This window comes from Notolabrus celidotus, chromosome 1 (genome assembly GCF_009762535.1).
Source record: "Notolabrus celidotus isolate fNotCel1 chromosome 1, fNotCel1.pri, whole genome shotgun sequence".
In the NCBI taxonomy this organism is placed as follows: domain Eukaryota; kingdom Metazoa; phylum Chordata; class Actinopteri; order Labriformes; family Labridae; genus Notolabrus; species Notolabrus celidotus.
The window spans coordinates 34119218-34143305 of NC_048272.1; the positions used below are offsets into that span (position 1 = coordinate 34119218).

Genomic DNA, 24088 nt, shown 5'->3' on the forward strand with positions numbered 1-24088 from the left:
GCACCTAAGCGGAGGGAGCTGCTTGGAATTAAGACAAAAAAGATGCATCACTTTTAAAAAAAAAGTGTATTGGACCATTAGTGCTAAATATCTAGAGGAAGCAAATGCTTTCTGCCATGTCAAAATAAAAATAAAGAAGTTGATGCAGCTGTAAATGAAACTTGTAACCCATCAACTTACATTTGCAAACAAATGATTTTAAAAAGTATTTTGAAATTCATGTTTTTATTTTTCTGTCTGCAAGTCTCTCTTGAAATAGATTTTTATTTCAATCAGATTCCCTTTAACTGAAGGAAATGTTACGTTCATTTATAAAGCTTAACTTATTTGAAGACTTTTTGGCATTTCGAAAGCTGTAGCAATAAATCCCATCCACCTCAAACGCACCACAGAGCTTCTTTTCCCTACTATGTGGTACTTGTAGTTTTCTTGAAGTGTCACATCCGTATTTCCTCAGCACCGCGTGTACATATACACTACATTTCCCATAATGCAAACGGTGGATTCTGCTGAACGTAGAAGGTGAGTGTGTGCAGCGTTTATTTGTTGTGTAAACGTGCTGTCAGGAGTACTGTGCTGTCCCCGTTTATAATAAGACCTTTAAAAACCATGACTGCTTAGTCTTTGTGGTCCTGGATCTGAGAGATATCTAAATGAATAAGCATGCGCAGTGGGGTTATGTCTTCACCACGCGATAACGTGCAGTTAACTGAGAAATCCGGAAGCATTCCAGTCCCTTTAAATCAGCCTACAGGGTGGACAGTGTGGTGTCGCATGTGGGAGAGAGCTTCCAGTGCAGTCTGCTGAAAACGGCAACGAAGGTGTTTCACACTCATTCATTCCCTGGTCCATTTAAACACTTCTTACATGTCCGCTTTGCTGTTTGGCTGTCAGCCTTGTTGAAGCTCTCTCTGCTGGCGCAGTTTGCCGACTTAGGTGAGCCCAGCACTCACTCGCGTTCACTGCGATGTGGTGTTGAAACGCAAAAGGTGATCCATCAAGATAAACATGACGTTCAAAACACTGTAAAGCGACTAAATGATGCTCAAAGGTTGTTTGTTTGATTCAGTCCGATGCACCGTGCTGGATCAGACTACACACCGAAGTCTGCAGCAATCAGCAATGCATGAATATGTGACCAGATTATTGATGTATGGTTTTAAAATTATACTCGCCATGACGTTAAACAACAAAACGATTTTACATTTTTTCTAAAGGAGTTTGGTGGAGGACTCACTGTAGACCAGGGGTTCTTAAACTTTTTAGCCCGTGACCCCATAAATATAGGTGCCAAAGACCCGAGACCCCCACTGTCCCTCAGTGTTTTAATGTGGCTTCGTTCAGCTGGTCTTCAGAAATTTAGCCACTTTTTTAGTATTTCTTTATTCGCCACAAATAAACAAATTATGTAATAGTAATGCAAAACCAACAAAGAGAAGAAATAAATAAAAAAATACAACAATAATAACGATAATAATTATAATAATAATAACAATAATAATAATAAATAAATATTATTTAATAGTTCAAACAAAAAGAAAGATAAACATAAGAAAACAAGGTAAATAAACAAAAATAAATATTATTAATAAATATTTTAAGATAAATTAAAAAAAAAAAAACATTCTTGAAGATATCTCACGACCCCTCCTTTGTGGGGTCCCGAGCCACACTTTGAGAACCCCTTGCTCTACTTTAGCCTTATTTTTTTTTTTTTTACATTGCTATCAAAATTATTTGTTAAAGTTTAAGTCTACCTTTAAAAATAATTGATTACAGAAAGTATTTCAAATTGAGCAAATCCTGCCATTTAATAATTGTTTCCATTAACTTGCTCTTTGACCTCTTGGATTTAAAGTATGCTGTTCAATGCTTGATATGAATCTGAATGAATAACCAGATTTAATTTTATAGATTCAAAAATTCATGAAACGTAATTATTCAAAATGTTTTTGTCACTTTCATCTCTTCAAACATAATCCAACATGTGTTTGGTTCATCTGTAAACTTGATTTCCACTGACTTTAATGTTCTACTTTGTAATGAATCATGGCTGTAGATGAGTCAGTGGTGGTGACAAGTCTTTTCTTAGATGTTGACTTTCTCTTCATAATCTGTTCATGATCAAACCGGGTTCCCACTCTTTTCCAGAGATCATTTTCCAGGACATTTTCAGTGATGATCAAGCTGGTATGACAGTCTAAATTTAGTTCCTAATGTAGTTCCTAAATAGTCTAATATGTTCCTCTCAGTGGAAGTCTACATTGAAAGACATGTAGTCTATGGCTATCAATAAAATAATCTCTTACATACTTAAAAATTATGGCAAATTGATAATAGAATAACAGATGTACAGCACTTCACTTTATTAGTGCAACCAAGTAACAATGATGGGCAACTCTCATCTCAGCTTTCTCTTTTCTCAAAAAATATAAAATGAGCTAAGAAAAAAACAAAAGAGCCTGCAAAGGAATCAGGAAGCTGCCTTACTGAAATAATTTAATAATAATAATGATCAGAGGATCAGTGCAATAATGACCTAAATAGAACTGAATGACAAAAATAGCCACAAATGTTTCTCAACTCAAACTCAAAATATACCTGCTTTATCATGATATTCATCCTGCTAAGTGGTCGATATAAAACAAAGCAAATGTCACGTTTTTTTATTTGAGTTACCGTAAACTCTGAAAAAATTGCACCGGTGTAAAGACGCACTCTATATTTGAAGATCTCTCAGAGATTTAAAACAATGTAAACTGTCTTCCTGCATAGCGATGTCTATTATGATCAGCGATGTCCACAACGTGGAGTTTCTGTGCAGCTGTGTCGCTCTTTTTGTTCCATTTGTTTTCACTATCAGGAGTTTGCACTCCTACTAGCTAGAGCAGGGGTTCTCAAACTTTTTGGAGCCAGGGACCCCTTACAGGTGAGAAGATTGTCCAAGGCCCCTTGTAACACAGATTAAGCACATTAGTGATGTGTCATGATCAAAAGCTGCGGCTCTGAGAGCCGATGCTTTATAGTGAATCAGAAGAGCCGGCTCGCATCGAGAGAGAGCTGGCTCCCAGTTTTTTCCTTTCGCTGCTTAGCTCTCACAGTGCTCAGCCCCAGCTCTGCTCACAGCAGAACTTTGTTTTGATTGGTCAGCATGGCGGCCATGCAGCCAATCACAGGTGAGGATATAGGATATAGGTGATGGAGGGGAGGCTGTGTATGCTGGCTACATCTGTTCCTTCACATAGTCTTCTTGAAGACCGGGCAAATACTCACTGAGAGGAGAAATCGGATCAGCCCATCCAAGCTGAGGCATCTGATTTTCTCAATGCCAACCTGAGGACCTTCATAATGTTTGCTTGAGTTTGGTTCTGGTTCTGTTTGCTTGAGTTTGGTTCTGGTTCTGTTTGCATGAGTTTGGTTCTGGTTCTGTTTGCTTGAGTTTGGTTCTGGTTCTGTTTGCTTGAGTTTGGTACTTGTTCTGTTTGCTTGAGTTTGGTTCTGGTTCTGGTTCTGTTAGCTTGACTTCAGTTCTGGTTCAGTTCGGTTCTGGTTCAGTTCTGTTTCAGTTCTGGTACGGTTCTGGTTTGGGTCTGGTAAAGTTCTGGTAGGGTTTGCTTGAGATTGGTTCTGGTTCTGTTTGCATGAGTTTGGTTCTGGTTCTGTTTGCTTGAATTCGGTTCTGGTTCGGTTCTGGAACAGGTCTGGTTTGGTTCTGGTTCGGTTCGGTTCTGGGTCAGTTCTGGTTCAATTCTGGTTCGGTTTTGGTTCGGTTCTGGTTCGGTTTTGGTTCGGTTCTGGTTCGTTAATGTTCGGTTCTGGTTCGGTTCTGGTTTGATTTGCTTGAGTTTGATTCTGGTTCTCTTTCAATGACTTTGGTTCTGGTTCTATTTACTTGAATTCGGTTCTGGTACGGTTCTGGTACGGTTCCGGTTCTTTTCCGGTTCGGTTCTGGTTGGGTTTGCTTGAGTTTGGTTCTGGTTCTGTTTGCTTGAGTTTGGTTCTGGTTCTGTTTGCTTGACACACTTTAACTTAAATATAAGACTCTTTGAATCAAAAGAGCACTCTACAAGGTTCATGTACCATAAAACATAAACAATATACCCCCGTTTTCTGTGAATGCATGATTATGACCAAGTGAAGGAGAAAAGATGTGAAAAAAGTTGTGCAGTGTAGCTGTCTTTCCCAGCACAGCGTGAACTCAACTTTCAATGAATGGGGATGTGTTTTGTTAATAGGGTCAGGTCGCACGCAGCCATGTTGGAATAATTTTCCAGGACTATATGTGATTTTCCAGGACATTTTACTTTTTCTCCCATTTTCCAGGTGTTTTCCAGTAATGGAAAACTTGTCAACTGTTTTCCAGGTTTTCCAGGACTCATGGGAACCCTGTCAAAGTCTCACTCAAAAACCCTTGCAGGGACGTCACGTTGTTCAAAGTTACTTTCCTGTAGAGAACATGAAAACTGCACGATCCAGTCAGCTGGAAACACACTCTCAAGTCCCCTTAACATCACAAACAAGAGTTTTGAGAGCCACTGTACGTGATCATCTCTGAGTTGGAGGCGTTATGAGCTGTGATGATTTACACTGCCTGCTGTACTGGCAGTGTGATTCTACTTTTAAGCTCCTCAGTTGCAGAGGTGTGTGTAGCTTTTTAGGACATTGACGGGGCTGGCATGATTTATGTGTGCACACATCATTTATTTACTTCTCCACTAATTATCAACCACCACAACAGAGTGTTGACCTCTTCTTAATTTATTTCTATAAGGACTGAAAATAAAATGTCACAATTTAAACTTACTGACAGAAGAGAGAATGCTACATTGAAATGCAAAAAAACCGACCAGTGGCCAGCTACCAAACTAGTTGATTTTAACATTAGTTCTGCCTCTGACAAGGCAAGTAGCCTATCACAATTCAGGATCAAGAAGAATCAAGAAAGCTTCATTGCCAATTTGACGTGGTGATTGGAACACCAGTACTTGACATCAAGACAGTAAGGACAATAAATATAGAAACCTAAAATCTAGTCAAAAAATTCTAAATCAAAATAAAATACTATATGTACAAAGAAAAGTATATAAGTACTTTTAAAGACATTACGAAGTTAAATTAGCCTAAGCCAGAGTGCACATTTCTGCAGATGAATATAATAATGAATGAATTATGTAATGGATTAAATTACAATATTGCACATGGTTATTGATAATAAAACATTTCATTTATATTGTGCTTTTCAGAAACTCAAAGACACTGTAAAATTGTTAAAATCAATACACCTAAGAAACACAAATCAAACAACAGTACAATCACAAATGAAAAGCTAACTTAAAAAGGTGAGTTTTTAATAGAGATTTGAATGTTAAAGGGTCAGTCAGCAGTTTTTAGATATGAGTGGGTAGTGAGTTCTAGAGGGTGGGGTGGCTATGGAGAAGGCTCTGTCCCCCCAGGTTTGGTTTCTTGGTTCTCTGAGGTGGAGACAGGAGGTTGGTATGTGAGGAACGCAGGTTACGGGAAGGAGTGTGATGGTGTAGGGGGTCAGTGAGGTAGGAAGGGGCCTGGTGGTGGTTATTGAGGTTAGGATCTTGAGGTAGCATTATGGGGGACCAGGCCATCCCTGTCCACACCTCTGGACAAGCCCCTGCTTGCATGATTGATAGCAGCACTATTGCAAATAATGTTGATTTTTGCCATGTTTTTTTCATTGTATTGAAACTTGTCTTAATGTTTCCGTAGTTTTTAATCAATTTTAGGGCTTTCATCGTTTATTTTAATTTTAAAAGTGAAATGAAAGCCAATAACTATTCTGTGAAAGTGTCTTGAACACCTGAAAGTTTCTAAAGTACTCAGATTTACCGTTAGAAAAGAACCAGGTCGGATGTGGACAGACTGTCCTAAGATAGGCTTTAAGTTTCAGTACTGCTATGAATCCTTTTTAACTACACATTCTTTTGTGTTTGGGCCATTTGTGGGTGAGAGAACAAAAAGATGCTGACTTTTTGGGAATCCCCCCCTTGTTCTGTGTCTTCTGTGTTTTGACTCAGAGGAGAATAGTAATATCAATACAGCTAAGAGGACGGGGGAGGTCTAGTACTTTCAAATGGCCCAAGAGGGAAATCCACAAGAGTCTAAGAGTCAGAGAGGGCCCACTCCAGTTCCACCTTTCAAACTGTGCTGTGTTTTTTGAGTAGGTGTAGAAAGAGAAACAGAGTAAGTGAGATATTGTGGTTCCAGGGGCAGTTTTTCCAGCACTGAGGTTGTTCCTTGAATGATAGCTGAGTGCGCTAACTGCCTGCAGCCTCGAAAGACTCCCCTCCTTGTGTAGCCCAGTGGGGTTGCCATGTTTAAACTCTGTCCTAACCCTGAACAAAACCCTGCTCACTCTGGGATTCATGTTTGGAGAGTGAGAACTTTATTTTTTACATGTCTAAACTATTGATGTATGCCTGAGTATTGTACCTTTACTTGGGTATAGAGGAGTAATTGTTGGAACCAGCTGCACTTTTCTGATCTGAACTCCACTTCAAGAAATGCACTGATTCCAAACATGAAAAATACGAGTTGCAGATTGCCAGTCGCTGCAAAAAAATATTGAAAGGTACAGGTACCAGGACTTCAGAAATATCCAAGTAATAGAAACTACTCTGAGCTCAACAACAGGTGAAAATAACGTCAAGTACAGCAGAGCCTTTAATAATTATAAACCTTAAAAACTCCCCTAAGGGCCTTCATTCCTGAAGACCTTCTTTGCGTTTTATGTGCGTCATATGCCTGCATAAGATGGGGTAGAAAATGTGTCAACAAGTGAAGTGATGTTAATGTTAGCTCACCCAAGTGGGAAACCTGCTGGTTATAAAAAACTCTGTAACATGGAAGGCCTTTGTTTAATCATTTACTTTACTGTGAACATGAGAAGAAATAAAAACATGCTAAATGAAAGAGTGAATACGTTATTTGCACTGTAGGATTTGGTGAGAGCTGACAGACATGCAGTCTGATGTATGAGGTATTTGAATGGAAAATGCATTCATTATTCATGCATATAATAACTGTAAGTAAACAAAGCTAAAACAACAACGGCTGGTGCTGATGTTGATCTTCTCTGGATGCTGTCTTGTATAAAGTGCTTTTATACAGTTTGCTATGGATGCTTGTTTTCACTGCAGTCATCCATCTATGCTCTGATGTAACATATCTGGCACATAATGTACTCTTCAGTGTATTTTGAGGCAAGGGCAGGATTTAAATACATGCTGACATTGATGTGCAGAGGGAATAATAATACTACTACTACAACTAATAATAATCTATTAATATGGCACTTTTCTATAATAATAATAATAATAATACAATTTTTAAAAATAAACAAATAAATACATTAAAAATAAATAAATAAAGAAAGAAACTCCAAAGTATTAGAATACATAATAAGACACCAAGAGCAGAATAAAGGGGCATTTCGACTGGAGGAACTTTACCCTGGAACTAGGGACTTTACACCTGAACTACGTAAGTACCGGTGGAACTAGGGTCTAAATTTAGTTTTGGGGTAAATAATCTCCCCCCTAAGAAGCCCCTGCTAGGGGGGTAGTACTTTTCAAAAAGCCCCAGGCTTTAGGGGGGCAGGGCCTGCAATGCTGAACGTGTCTGATTGCTAGATTAACCACAGTGTTTTTATTCAGCCCGTTGTCCACAATAACATCACATACATCTGTGATTCACTTGATTTCTCTTTCTTTCATTTGTTCTATCTTTTTTGTATGTGTGTGTACTTTTCAAAAGAAGAAGTTGTGATTCACTTGATTTAGCAGCTTGTAACAGTAGTCTTCTCTCAGCCCCTCGTAAATGTGTCTCTCCCGGTGTTACAGTTTTAAAAGTGAAATGTAAACCGGGCACCTTCAGCTGAACGTAACGGTGTTGATGTAATTTACACAGCTGTTAAAACACAGAGGGACTTTTACGATTCAATATCCTCATCAGTTAATGATCGTCTAAAGACGTTTATGAGGGATGCATCCGTCTGAAAGTCGGCAGTTAACAGGGTCGCTGTTTAAACCAAAACACTGGCCGACCTCTGCCACGGCTTTTTGAGTTCAAAAGGATTTTAAAGCCGTGTTGAAACGTCTTTGCTACTCGCGCTTATCTCCTCTCAGGTGTTGATTCAGTGAATCCATCTGTGATGAAATATAGCACCATCTAAAACAGCTCGAGCGGAATCTCTTCATGCAAACACGCTAACTGTTGTGATACCTGCCGGCCCGTCTTCTTCTGTGGTGTCATCTGTGATGAATGGCCTTTGTCTTTGTTTTACTGCCCTCTACTGGTCTGGTGGTGTAGTGCATTTTTTTTTTTTTTTTCTCCATACGTCACTGGCCTGTTTTGCACAATCTACCCGGGGCTTCGGCCCCGCGGTTGAAATGCAGACAACACTGAGGGCACAGGAACCTTTTAGTTCAGGGTGAAGTAGTTCTGGGGGCTAAAAGACCTCGGAACTCTTGGTTGAAATGCATCTTAACATGTTTACATAGTTCTGAAGGCCTTAAAAAAAGTTTTAAGGAGGCTCTGTGCTCTTAATTTCATACATTAACTTCTTGATTTACACCCAGTGTGCTGGTGTTTGACGCTTAACAGTTCCTGCCTCTGTTACTGTAGTTTGAAAGCATTCACTGCAGCTGTTACTGTATCACCGTAAATTTCATGTAACATGTTTGCAAACCTGAGCTAATAGGCTAAGACATGCATGTAGTAAAATATTTTAAAAAATGCAAAGCCGGGTGGCAAATACAAATCTACCTTTTATCTGACTGAGAGTTTCCAGGAAGCAGTGCATTTTCTAAGCACTGAACACATCTAGAATTAAGCCCTCCTGACATTGTGGCAACATGTGTGTTACCCCCTGCCATGCATGTGTCTTGTTCAGTCTGCTATCCAAAAAACACCCAAAAGAGTCTCTATCTTTTTTTTTTTTGCCATGGATGGTTTCACAAGAAGAAATTTGAAAGTCTAAGCAGTATTCTTGCAAATTGGATCCGAGCCAGGTTTGGAGCTGGTTTGATATGGGAATCTAACTAGACTTTTATGTAAGCATCTGAGTCCAGAGTATCTTTGTGTAACTCATACTGACAGCACAACATCAAATCTAGAGCTCTAAAATAGCTTGAGATCAGTATTGCAAGTGAATCAGACAATGTGTTGTAGAAATGGTCTTTACTGTGAGTTGACGGCTCTGACTTTGGAATGGAGTTAACTTCTCCTTCTCATGGCTTGTTATAAAGCTGCTTTATTAGCTTTAAGTAGCTACGGATCCCTACATCGTAACCACATCTAGACGTACATAGAAAGGCAATGTTTGAATCTACAAAGCCAATCCAAGAGCAGTCTGAATGATTTGTATTAAAAATACTTGAGAAAGGAATCTACATTCATTTAAATTCTAACAAAGACTTTGAAACTCCAAAGTTTCAAAACCAATGGTCGCAGAGACTATACGTAACAAGCGGCAACCTCTAGACACGAGAATTGAAGCCAATGCGGATGTGTTAAAAATTGCATTTTCAGCTTGAGGCTGGCTCCGGAAGTACCGGAAACCACATACACACCAATTCAAAAAAGCAAATTAATATGTTAACAGCCTGGTAAAAAAAACGAGTGTAGTCTAAATAGCTCTTTTCTTGATTGGCACACACTGTACGGGGGTGAATTTTTTTCATTCGCTTGACAGCAGTTTGGTGGGGTTCAACATTTCCAATAGGGCTCCTGCCGACGATTGGTTCCAAAACAGTACTTCAGAAAAGGATGGGTGACATAACGGATACTACGTCCAGTACAGTGTATGATACGTACATATATGATACAGTCTATGGGTTTTGCTCACCCTGCTTACGTCTCTTTCACTCAGCTTTGACCTCTCGCTGTTTCTGTGCTGTTAACCTCCTCTCTTTTTCTTTTTTTCCCCAGTGACTGGTAAGCCATCAATCACCAATCTAAAATTAATTCAGTCAATCAAACTTGTATGCTCTCCAAATCAGAAATACCATCAAACATATCCCCCATGTTGTTAACCATGTAGAGTGCTAAAGGAAACTAGCCTTTTGCCACAATGTCAGCAGGCAGAGGTGAAACATGCCAAACTATTCGGATGTGCATTGATTCGAAATGCCGTGCAGTTTGTCCCTGGCAAAACTTTGCCGTTGAGGCCTAAATCACAGTTGAAATGGGGGTTTGACCAATCAGAATCACGTTTGTAACACAGCCAGGTTATAAGGTCAAACTAATGTTGTGCCTTTGTTGAATCTCACATAGCAGATAGCATGACTGTTGGCTCCTGTAGAGGACAGTGTAGCTGTGAGAGTGATTATTTTCACGACATGCCTCACATAGGACTTGTTTTGTAAGATAAGATGCTGGACCTTCTGCATACTTGTATCTGTTTCAAACCACAGTGTCCAAACTCTTGTGTTTAACTTGGACTGGATTTGACTTTGTGTAGTCTAGAGGCTGAAGTGCAGGAAAGTAGCAGGGGGTTGAAGAGACCAGCTGTTCTTTCAGATCATTTAAAAAAAAATTATTTCTCCCAAAAAAGTCTGTAATTAGCTCTCATTGGTGCTGTTAAGGAAGCTCAGAGGATTTCTCCCTCCTAATGTCAGCCATCTGTCCATAAGGTAAAAATAGACACAAGGTTTTTGACAGATATCCCTCATATTTTAAGGTGTATGGGGGCTCAGATCCTCCTCCATGTCTAATTGCAGCCAGCCGTGCAACTGATGTGATAAATGATTACCAGCTTTTAAGTGTTTTTTCTCAAGTATGTTGCTGCTAATATTATGTGTAATAGTTTATATTTTAAAGGAACTGACTCAAATGTAGAAAAGCTTTGATTTTCTGTGAAAGGCTCACCAGTGTCATCTCCAGGGGCTGTCACAGTCACCTTGGGGTTTGGGGCTGTAATTATAGGCTGCTTTGGTGACGTCTGTAAACATCTCTGCAAACACATAAGATAAGGTTATTACTGGTAAATAATACTCAGGGGACGTGATGCACGTATCATCATAATCGTTACATCTGTGTGGACTTGAGCATCAAGCAGGCTAATTGATTTATCCAACTCCTGGTGGAAAAAAAATGAATTTACTCTCCTCTTCTATTTCTTCTTGTGTTTGAAGCAGTGGTAATTTGCATTGCTGCATGTAAGCCTGCTGGAGCCAGGGTGTGTATTTGCATAAAGCATTAACGGTGTGCATCATTAGATCAGTGACACTGTATCCCTCAGATCCCCTGACCCGCTTTGCGTCATAGCTCCACATGGAGATTTGTGAACAGGGACACAATGTAAGCGAGCCTGTATCAATTATGCACCCTTTCTTCATGCCACAACAATACCTCGCACAATTGATTTGGTTTCCTTCTGCTTCATGTATAATTCAAAAGAGCAGCGTCTGATTTCTCATAGCGCTCTTTTTTTTCCCCAGCCTGTCCGACGTGCAGACATGTTGTGTTAGTGCATTGTTGTGCGTCATTTATGTCCCTGACACACATAACTTATCCTGTTTGACTTTTAAAAGAGGCGTGCTGTTTGCATGTGGGATGCAGAACCAGCAATTTTACATTGGTCTGGGTTCATTTATCACATTAACATGCATTACACCTTGAATCTAGCTGATGTGGTGAAATACAAGCGTTGTAATAGATACAACAAAATCTGATTTGATATCTAAAAGGAGCTTTAATATTTCATTACAACCAAAAAGTGCTTCGATTTGACTTTGGACATAGGATGTTGTATGAGGATTTGTCCCCTGAAATATCTTGACAATGTTGGCAGTAGAGCTTACATATTAGTCAAAATCTATTCTGTCAGTGACATAACACTTCAGTTTTTTTTCTTGGAAGTGAAATATCTTCTAGCTTGTCTTGAAGCGTAGCATTTTGGAAGTCAGTTTTTAATTAAAAAGACATTTGAATTAGAAAATAAGTCCTTCAAACCTAACCACAGCGTACTGTAGGTCGGGGGTTGGCAATGAAATTCACCTGCAGGCCAGTTCTGTCAGCGCTGTTCACTGGGAGGCTGACTCACTTGTACAGGCGCTGTGGGTTGCCAGTGCTTAGTTTGTTTTAGAGTTATAAATTTGTTTTAAAGAACTACTTTTTAAAAAAGTGTTTTATATCTTAAGGCAGATGTTTCTTAAAACCAATGTTCAGGAGATACTGCAGCTCATTAATTCTTGTTTCAGCAGAAAGGACTCAAACAAATGGGACTGTTTTTTCATTCTGACAATTCATAACTAACAAGTAAACAAACAGAGCATTCGATAAGGATTGATTTATAGATGTGTTTGAGATGCAAATAGTTGAACTTTCAATTTTGAAAACAATAATTTAGATCAATTACTAAAGGTGCAAAAATCAAACATTTGACAGATTTCTGCAAAAGAGCTGGATTTGGTGAGAATTTGCCCATCATTGCTTTTTGCTCTTCATGACCTCCAAAATTACATTTGCAACATCATCTTGTGCCTTTGTTGGCATGGTAGTAATGTTTGTTTGTGCCCCTCGAAACGATAACTAACATTAATGAGTTATGGGACTTTTTTTATTTCTACATTCATTGCCTCTTTGGGCTGGGTTGCTCTGATTCAGGGGCAAACTCTCTGACTGGGGCTGGGAAGGAGAAAAATGGTCACAGCTTGGTGTAGACAGGAGGAGGCTTTTCTACAGTGTGCAGAACAAAAACTTTGTCATTAAATAATAAAATGGTTATCCCTTTGTTTTAGTGCAAGTTTTCTTAGGATAGGTCATAAACTGAATACGACAGTGCATGTCCTAATGATCTGTATGTTTAGTCAACTAAATTAAATGTTTCGCAAATGTCGGCCCTTGCTTGTCAGCACCAGAGTTACTTGTTGATAACTTTTATTATTGTATGCCTGCAAAAAAAGTATATTTTGTTGCTATATTTGTGTTACTATATTTTACAAGCACCCCCTGGAAACACTCTTTCATTTCATTTAGTTTTTACACTGGTATGAACATATTGACAGTAAAGTTTGATTTGATTTTGATTTGATTTTTAATGCTAGTCACATGTTGTGTATTAGTTGTAATCCATCCACCTGCCGCTAGCCATAGCTGAAGCTCCGGTCAATGCTCACTGCCATAATGCTGTAATACTCCACTATTCAGAGGTATGAGATACAACATGCACAGATAACAGATGGCATCTCATCTCTCTCTCTCATGGCACAGTTTGGCAGTGTCTTTTGGGGGGCGGTAGCTCAATCCATAGGGACTTGGCTCGGGAACCAGAGGGTCCCCGGTTTAAGTCCTAGTATGGACGAAGTTTGGCGAGTGGACTGGTGGCTGGAGAGGCACTGGTCCATTTGCCTCGGTACTTCCGAGATTCCCTTTAGCAAGGCACCGAACCCCCAACTGCTCGGATGACCCTAGTTGATCCCTCTTGGTCACTCTGACATCTCTCCTAAGTGCATGTCCATAGCATGTTTGTATGTTTGTATGTGTGTAGCATGATCAAAAAAAAAGAACGAGTGAAAAGAATATCCCCCATGGGGATTAATAAAGTACGTTTATCTTCACGTAAAGCATGAAGATAAAGTTGTATGTATAGCCTGTGTCTGCTTAACTCAACTGGAACAATGTGTAACAAGCACATGTGGACATTAACCTGCAATGAGGACTGAAAGATAGTTGTCTCAGACTCTGTGACACTGTGTTTTTGGCTGTGTTAAACAAATACAGCTCGTTTTGACCTTTTTTTTCCTCCGTTTTTCTTACCGTCAGACTAGTTGGCCACGCAGAAATGTAATTTCCATTTGAATAACCAGGAAACCAGTCACTTCAGAACATTACTAGTGTGTCGCCACCATGATCATCATTAGTTTTCTAGTGTGTAGCCACCATGATCATCACAATTTTTTTTTACCACCATCTTGGTTTCATGGAGCAGGAAGGGACAGATTTCAGACCAGATGGTGTATACAAATAGCTATGCCACTGTATGTGTTTCCTGTTGTCAGTCACAGGTAACAGCGCCACAGAGCATAGCCTGTGATTGAAGTCATACTGTATTGAAGAAAACTGGAAACCAACATTTTAGATCATATTTTTGTAAGAAAACTGTTCTATATGGTACTCTTGCATTTGAAATCAACAGTCCATGTCTACCTCCAACAATGTCTGCCTTAACCAGAGGTGGGTAGAGTAAACCGAAACAGTACTCAAGTAAAAGTACTGTTACTTTCTAATGATGTTACTCAAGTAGAAGTAAGAGTACTCATAGAAATAAGTACTTCAGTAAGAGTAAATAAGTACCTAAAAAAAACAACTCCTCAAGTAGTGAGTAACTTGTGAGTAGTATCATATATAAAATTGTACTGTATTGGAAATGCTAATAACAATGTGAAGTGCACACTGCCTTTAATAAAGTGACATAAATAGGAAAATGTCAAAATGAATGCTGTTAGGCATGGTTTACTTTCAAACATTAAAGAAAGAGGAGCTGCAATGTGCTCAAACTAATGTACCCATTTTCATTTTTTAAAACAAGCTGAAACTTCAAACTGTGTCTGAGATGTCATCAGAACTCCAGAACATTAATACTCCAACATTACAATAAAAAATATATCTATGCCTTCCAAACTTTCTTTTTTAACCTTTAACTTATTTTCAGTACATCTTACTTAAAAACATAACTTGAAAGTACTAAAACAACTTGGAAGTGTTTAAAAAGGCCATGAACTCAGTCCTGAAGAATCTCTCTGAGGTGACTGTTGAGCTTCAGAAGCAGCTGTTTTTATTAGCATGCTACCTTACTGCTCTTATAAGTTACTTTAGATTACTTTCCAACATTTCTAACATGCTTTTAAGATTTTATGTTAACCAGTATGATCCTAAGCTTACCTAACTGATAACTCACCATGACATGCTTTTAAGATTTAATATTAACTAGTATGATCCTTAGCTTACCTAACTGATAACTAACTATAACATGCTTTTTAAGATTTAATATTAACTAGTATGATCCTTAGCTTACCTAACTGATAACTCACTATAACATGTTTTTAAGATTTAATATTAACTAGTATGACCCTTAGCTTACCTAACTGATTACTCACCATGACATGCTTCTTAAGATTTAATTGTTCTATGTTGAAGCTCAAGATTTCCACCGTATAGACAAAGTAAGCAGCGCATAATGTGACTGTTTCTCCTTCTTGTCATTTAGAAGTTATGAGAGAGTCTGGATGTTGGGTACAGGGTAAACATGTTCCTCCAAAGGGGACGCAAGTATTACGCAGCCTCTCTCCCCAGCTGTAGGTGGAGGAGGGGGTGGAGCTACTTCTCCGTTCATTCAGTGTTGAGGCTATTTGTAGCTCTGGATCAGAAGGAGCTGCGTGAGAGATCGGCTGAGTATAAAACATGTAAAATGAAGAAAAAAAGGAACTGTAAAAGTAGCGACTGGACAGCCCAATGTAACGAAGTAAAAGTACATATTTTTTAACACAAATGTACTTGAGTAGGAGTAAAAAGTACTCTGCAAAACAAATACTCCCAGAAGTACAATTTTTTGAAAAAACTACTCAAGTACATGTAACGGAGTAAATGTAACTCGTTACTATCCACCTCTGGCCTTAACACAATACTTCCATCAGCCCATCAACTTGGAGCTTGAATGTAATCGTGTGAAAAAGAGCTAATGGTGGATATGTAGAGGAGGAATTAAAAAGGCAAACTCATTTGTGTCCATGTAATAATATTTAAAATAGGATCAGAAAGGAGTAGGTTTAATTCAGAGTTGATAGACTACTGATAAATTATTCCATGTACCTGTGAGTTTTGAATGTGTTTTGCTCTTTCTTTCATATACCATGAAATATAGAAAGACACAGATTTAAAGCTTCATGTTGCCAGCGATCTCATGCTTGGTCTGTAGTCCTTGATACTGTATGAAAATGAAAGCAGCTGAAAGTTTGAGAGGGGCTTCTTGGGGTGAAAATTCCTCCATGTGCATGCATACTGCTAGAGGGCAGAGAGGCTGCCAAATGGTTTTCACTGTGAGGTCGTAAGGTCAACGTCAAGGTGTACGGATCGGGGCTCGGACGGACCTCAGGCGGAATATCAATGCCTCACCTCACCTCCTCGGTGGTTTTGCATTTGCATCAAACGTCACGTCCATCCTGCTTTCTCCTCCAACAGGCAAAGAGAGCGGAGCAGCCAGTGCATCCTGTCTCAGCCACAAACCCAAGCCCTCACCTGCAGCACAGAGGAGTCATCCTGTGAAGGTAGAGATAACACAGCTCATACACTGCTTAACTATATGCAATGAGTTGGTTTTAACAAAGTCATTAGAATTTGCGTACACTTCACACATTGCAAAAAAAAAAGAACATTATGCCAATACTATTTAGAAAGACTGGCTTACAGGTTTCACATCTGCAAGATTATTTATGCCTTAGTGTGGGCAGAAGCCACAGCAGAGGACATGTTCTTTGTCGCTCATACATTTGTCCTTCTGACCTTACACCTTTAGTGATTTCTTCAAAGGGGAATTTTTTAATATTTGGTCTCAAAAGATAAAATATGGTGGTTTCATCCAAAAGTTTGTGCCCAGAACTCTTATCGAGATTCATAGACCAAACACGTTATTGCACAAATGCCCAACTAAATGAAATGATCACATATTATGTCTGTGAAGGTTCTCAGTCATCCAGGTCATGGTAAATCAAAGGTTGATCCCTAAGGCAACTGGACTGGTTAAAATTCTTGATTTTTTTTTCTTCATATTTTAAGAAGGGGGACCACTTGCCGCAGGACATCAAATCTCATAGCTAGTAATGCAAAAAATATCATTATCAGCAACAAGCTAGTTTTAAAGGTGCAGTGTGTAGAATATAGCGGCATACAGTATATATCAGACTTGGAAGAAATGTCATAACATCACAGATTATATTTTTATACCACAAAGGTCACAAGCCAACTTCACTGGGAAATAATTCCCATCTATATAATCATTATATTGCAAAAACACTCAAAAGTAAGATGTTCTGATTTGACATGAGTGTCCTCTGGTCTTAAAGCCCATAGTCCGTTTTTTGTGATATTCAAGTACAATGTTCTAGGAATTGTTTTCTTAGTCTCTTCTCTCTGCTTCCCTCCACAACTGTTCCTTCTGCTGTTGTAAGAAGCATCTACTGACCATAACACCTTCTGTGAAGAAAATCGAGCCATTATCACGAGTGAACTTTGGACAATCTCCAGACAATCAGTACTGGGTATTTTTCAAACTTGCTCTTTCCCACACAAAAGCAAATGTGTGTGTGTGTGTCAATGTGCAATTTATTCTTACCTACTGGAAATACTCTTGGATAGATATTTCTTGCACATTTTGTTAGCATGGCCTTCTTGTGCTTCTCTGTTGTAGCATGCTGTGTGAGATCATGCTCATCTTTGTGGCTGATTGAAATTGATTTCAATTGCAGAAGGCTTGCCTTGAGTCGCCAATAACAAGCTTAACCCACGTCTTTTCTTTCTTGCCAGTTAATCCATATTTGTATCCACACTTGTGCACCACAATCCAGGAGTAGTAGGATTGGCTCTTTCGGTGCTGCAGATTTAAGGAAATATGTTTCAGAAGTCTAGTGCATGAGAAAGACAGATGTTTCTGGTCGTAGACCCTCCTGTAAATGACTGCAGTGCAACTTCTCCCACTTCAAGATGACTTAGGAAGTGTTATCATTGCCTTATTTCAAATATATCACTAGAGCTCCTGTTCAAGCTGCAGTTACACTGTCCTGTAAGAAACTCAGAAGGTCACAGGCACAGAAACTGCAACTCCTGCAGTCTGCAAAAGCATAAAACAGTAATTCTAGTCTCTGAAATGGATATGCTGCAGTCCCCGCTTTGACAGAGATCAGAAACTTTCAAAACATTCTTCACTTCAAATACTTCTGAAAATGATAAGTTTAACGTTTCAAATGTCTATCCTTTTTGAATAGTACACAATCCGTCATTAAAACACGGCAACCCACCAGCACAGTCCTTTCCATGGTGGTATTTATTCCCAGTAATAAATTAATGCAAATCAACTGTGGTGCAAACAAACCCTTGTGAAGAGCTGTGTGCAAGCGCATGCCTCATTCATCAGTATTTGCAAGCTCACAGTGCTTCAGACTGAAGTTCCACCAATCCACTAAAAGACTAATTCTGCTCCCATTCATTCGGGGAGAAGTCGGTAATTTGCTGCACCAAGCTTTGCAGCTTTGAGAGCTGTTAAAGACACAGAATCAGAACCAGATGTTATACAAAAGTCAATAACTACTAATGGTAAAAAGTGAAAAACTATCAATTATGTCCTTGGGAGTTAAGTCTCTTGTCTGGGTATGAAACACCTCCTCCTCAGGGTCTGAAAAGGATTCAGGGAGAAGTTTTTGATTCCTTGACTCATTGTGGACATCTGACAAGCCATGTTCTCGCAAAGGAAAACTACTGACTACCTAACAGCACGTCTGTTACTCACCTAATCCGTATAACACCAAACCACTTTCCAGTCATCAAGCCGATTGGATAGGAGCAGTTACATCCCTTTACTTTCACAGTATGACGATGGAGGTGTGAGCTCTGCTACTTTGTAAGAGATGTTCTGGGAGTTCCTGTTAGGGAGAATAATTGCTTACAGTGTGAAAGCTTAGTGTAGATGTGTCAGGTGATTCACCTGATGTGCTTCCGCTGTGATTTTCACAGGTCTGATAGATGTAGGTGTCATTTTGAATCACTTTTACAGTCTAATGATGAGTGCCTCGTAACTGCCCCTGTTTGATACGGCTAATCTGACCCCAGCAATGTTACTGACATGCTGCTATCAGTGGAAGCAGTTGTGATAACCATTCTTTAACCAGAAATAACGCCACTTTTCATTACACCAGCTTTGCATTCATTATAAAACCAACCACTGTCTTTCAAACGTATTATTTTCCAGTTGTTTTTGGCAAACCACTTACATTGTCCTCTTCTTTTTTGAGGTAGCTGCAAAATATTGGTAGGTCCTCAAACATCACATTGCCTGACTTTTCAATCTCTTCCATTTGTACCAGTGTTTATCAGCTTTATTGCTACCTACATTGCCAGATTTGAGCCAGGACACTATTACCCCCCTTTTATAGAGAATAGCCGGGATATAGGTGCACCATGCTAGTCTTAAAGATAGGGTTGGTAGTCACGGAAAACTAGCATGAATTTGAATGTAGCATGTCCTCAGGACTCCATCTGGTTTCATAAAATTGGACCCTAATGACGGTGATTGGTTGGTGTTGTTTTCCCAGGTTTACTCAGGTTGTAGATGGCAGCTTTTTTTAAGAACACATTGCCATCGGGACATAAAGATTATTTTAACCAGTATAAAAAAAAGTGTATCTAAATATGACTACCAACCCTAGCTTTAAATATGCTGTGTACAAAGGGCTAAAGAGGATAAAGTATAGGTTCAATTGTAGGCTGGTTAAGCCATTTCAATGTAGGTCACCTTCGTGGCTGATTGAAATTGATCTAAATTGCAGAAGGCTTTCATTGATTCGCCAATGGCCAGCTTAACCCACGTCTTCTTTGCTTCACATTTCTTCGTAAAACTCTACAGACCTTTTTTATCCATTATTGTGTTTATTCATAACTGATCTTGAAAAGTCTCTCTCTTACACAGATGCCTCTTCATGGCCTACATGCTAAATTAATATTGTCAGCAACAACATTGTTTTTTCTCTACACAGAATGTTACTCTCTGTGTCAGGGTTGGATTATCTGTGAAAAAAAGGAGTCAATAGTTGACGCTCATTCAGAAGTAGGGATGGGCATTACAAGCCAAAGTACTATTCGATTGTCACAAGGATCCATTCAAGGATTATTTGTTTAGTCCTTGTTACGTTACAGTTCATTTATTATTTTTTATTGTTATATTTAACTTTATTTTTCAAGTGTGTTACAACAATGTGACATCCAACAAGGTAATCCCCTTGTACACAACAGTTACAGAGTAGACCACCTAAACAAAACAACAACAAAAGGAACAAGACAGATTAAACAAACATATAGATAGATAGATTTAAAGTTTCATACTGACAATTACACACAAAAATAGTCCATGGACTTTTTTTTATCATACTCCACCCTTTCTATCGTTCATCCCCACATGCAGTACCTCAACTGGAGCCCATAGCATGACATAAGTTAATGAAACAAAAACAAAAAAACTAACAGACACATAGGTACAAAACCAATCTCCACACAAAATTATTTATACATGTAGTAAAGTTGGCGGTGAAGATTTGATTAATTGCTATCCCAAATTAAGGATATATATATATATCCACATACAAACATATACATATACATGTAAGCACATACTTATACACCTATACTCATATACACACATACATACATACAGTTAATCATTTGACATAGCTACATCACCTCATTACTCTGCACCCTGCAGAAAGTTGTCTTGAAAGAAAGTAGTATCACAAAACTGTATTCATTAATTGTGTTCTTTAACAAATGCACACTTTTGCAAGAGTCACATATGTATGACAGTAGATGATGGTGCTCATGGGAAATGCAGTCCTTATCCTGGAAGAACACTACCCATTATGTCCAAAGTGGTCACCAGAATCAACACAAGACTCCCAAGTGTGTCCTCAAGTAATTCAATGATTTTCTCCAAATTAAGATAAGCTATATGAGGCTTCAAAGAGTCAAAACATATAAAGGAATCACGATTGAAGAGGGGGGAAATAGGATCATCTTCTTCAATTTGTAGAGGAACCTACACTTGCCAACTGCCCCAAATGAACTGTGTCTGTTCAGTCATATGATTTATGTTCATTTTGGCTTTACCATAAAATAAAAATCAATGACCTTTGGGATCATTATACACAATGAAAAGGGTGTAGTGCAATAAGGAGGATCTCTTGAATATGCAGTAACATGCTTACTTTTGATGCCCTTCAGACGAGTCTATCCTGTTAGTGCTGCTGTGGCGGCAGCTCACGTCCTGTGGTTGGAGCTTAGTGTATGTCAATGTCAGCGCCCGCTGAATGGTGAAGGAAAAAAATAGACACCACAGATGCCTCTCTGCAGATCCCAGTGAAGGATCATCATTTATTCAGACTCACCAGTTAGTGCCATTAATCTGCCTGAAGACCAAGGCCTTTGCTCTCTGACACATGGACTTGTTAGCCTCTGGTCACACTCTGTTGTTTCACTCCAATCTAACAGCCCCCCCCCCCCCTAGAGTCAGCTGTGCAGAGGGGGGAAAGTTAGTGTTGGCACTTCACTGTCTACCTCTCTGTTTTTAATCTCCATGTCTAACAGTATGTCGTACTAATATGTCTTCAGGAGAGATTGTCTGTCTGAAATGAGGTCTGTTATGCCCATACCTAAATGATATGGCATCTCCCACCTCTCTTTGAAAGCCAGCTTTTTAGTCTCCCTCCACTTGCAGTCATTTGGAAAAGCTATTACTTTTGATTGACAACACGACATGCAAGGTGGTTCCTCTGTAGCTTAACCCAGCCCTTTGGTTGTGGAGGTGTCAGATGAGCTTGTAGTCCTTCTGACTAGATGCACAAGACTGAACTTTGCATCCTGTGGATCAGCAGAGTTATTGTTTTAATATATTTTTTATTCTGTAAACTGTGAACATGAAATGTCTCAAACTTGCCTCCTCAGTATGTTTCTCATACCTCCAGCCTCTAGACATCACCACGGCTAATTTGTCTCAGCTGTGTCTCATTGTCTCCTCTCCCCATGTGAGTTTAGTCACAGTTTTTCTTACCATGAGCCATTTCCTCTTGTCCCCAGTGTCAGCGTACCTGCATTCCCTTGTGTAGTTATCCCTAGTGTTTTTGATCTGTTAAGTCTTGAGACTCAGTCTCTTTTGACCTCCTGTGGCTTTTACCTTTTATTTGTGAATAAAAGGACTTGGAACTTTGGACTTTGTCTGAGAGTCTTGCATGTTGAGTTCATACCCTGTGCTTTGGTACATTAGGTATGGCAAATATGATTACAGTGCCTTAATTTAATTTTAGTTTACATCTACAGATAATGCGGCACACAATGTAAAAGAAAATCTACAGATTTGCAATGGACTGCAAACTTACTATTTAACTTTATGTTCTGGTGGTGATTCCTAATGTGCACCTACCTTTGACATGATGATGTTGTACGTCACAACTTTTAATCATAATCAAATCACCTGGAATATTCAGTTTTTCTCTCTTTGGAGGCACCTTCAGTGAAAATTAACAGCTTTAGACTTTACGCTAATGTGGCACTGGGTATTAAAAAAGAACCTAAGTTAAAAGGAATAAGCTCATAAAGATTGATTTTATAATGGGCTTGTAAATAATTAAAAACAAGAGATACAGTCATACAGTTGATAAAATGTGATCAAAATGCTTTAATACTTACCTGATACCAATATTTATGTTTCTATGTAAATAGTTGTATTTTGTTGGTTATCTTTGTGAACATAATGGGTCAACTAACTTAACAACTTATTAAATGTGTTTCACCAGAGTGAGCTTTGCGTATCTGAACTTCAGATGAGTTTGTCCTTGGTTTTCTTCCATGGATGACCGATCCCTACCATCTGATTTTCCGGAAAACTCACAAACAGCGAATAACAGCAAAGAGTACTAATGGCTTTTATTAGTGAGCCAAAGGCCAAACCACAGACGAGATAACTCAGTCAGTCAGAGCTGGTGACTTATCACATATGGACAAACTGCAGCAGGTTTGCTTTTCCTCCCATTGGCCAGACTAAAGCTTGTAGGCATGTTTCGTGTCAGCTCATAATTTACATAGTCATAGTTGAGTTGGAGCTCAGCTTAGCTGCCAACAGCTGTGCTTCTCTTTCCCAAATCAAAACAAGCTGATTGGTTTTAGCTGTTAGCGGATAGCGGCTCTGTGAGGCTGCACTTAGGCACAGCTGTGCTTTGAAGCGAATACTAAAACATCTTAGTTTAGCAGATTAGCATGCTGTCACTTTGCTCATTAGCCTTTGTTTCCCCCAGGAATGTGTGAGCCTGTGGTGGGTGGATCCTTCGAGGGTCATGGTCCCTTGGAAACTTTTTACTAGTTAAAGTTAAATGCAGTAATCTGACAATGACACAGCTAAAAGTCATCCCCACAGAGTACAGTGAACAAGACAGAGTGAGCACGGTTTGGTTTTCTACATTTACCATTTACAGATGGAGCCTAAATGCATCTTTACAATTAATTACATGTGGACCTGATAATATGCAGAGCAAATGTAGTGTCATAGATTGATCTAGAAACCCAGAGAAAATGTTTAAATATATGGTATACAGTGGGTACGGAAAGTATTCAGACCCCTTTCAACTTTTCACTCTTTGTCTTATTGCAGCCATTTGCTAAAATCATTTAAGTTCATTTTTTTCCCTCATTAATGTACACACAGCACCCCGTATTGACAGAAAAACACAGAATTATACAAATTGTTGCAGATTTATTAAAAAAAGAAAAATTGAAATATCACATGGCCATACGTATTCAGATCCTTTGCTCAGTATTGAATAGAAGCACCTTTTTGAGCTAATACAGCCATGAGTTTTCTTGGGAATGATGCAACAAGTTTTTCACACCTGGATTTGGGAATCCTATGCCATTCCTCCTTGCAGGTCCTCTCCAGTTCTGTCAGGTTGGATGTTGAACGTTGGTGGACAGCCATTTTCCGGTCTCTCCAGAGATGCTCAATTTAAGTCAAGGCTCAGGCTGGGCCATTCAACAACAGTCACAGAGTTGTTCCGAAGCCACTCCTTCGTTATTTTAGCTGTGTGCTTAGGGTCATTGTCTTGTTGGAAGGTGAACCTTCGGCCCGGTCTCGAGGTCCTGAGCACTCTGGAAAAGGTTTTTGTCCAGGGCATCTCTCTACTTGGCTGCATTCATCTTTCCTTCAATTGCAGCCAGTCATCTTGTCCCTGCAGCTGAAAAACACCCCCACAGCATGATGCTGCCACCACCATGCTTCACTGTTGGATTGTATTGGGCAAGTGATGAGCAG

General features: G+C 39.2%; 1 protein-coding gene across 3 annotated transcripts in view; it reads left to right on the top strand.

Moving 5' to 3' along the window:
• The first annotated feature begins 419 nt into the window (after nucleotides 1-419).
• fhit (fragile histidine triad diadenosine triphosphatase) overlaps nucleotides 420-24088 on the top strand; it is a 412878-nt gene continuing 389209 nt past the window's right edge. Inside the window, exons 1-2 of one of the 3 annotated variants that reach the window (XM_034689681.1) lie at nucleotides 420-522; nucleotides 16213-16298. The gene's annotated coding sequence lies outside the window, so the exon portion shown is untranslated. Of the gene's footprint in view, nucleotides 523-584; nucleotides 822-9063; nucleotides 9084-16212; nucleotides 16299-24088 lie in introns of those variants that run through there. The other 2 variants (XM_034689771.1, XM_034689853.1) reach the window with 2 other exon arrangements.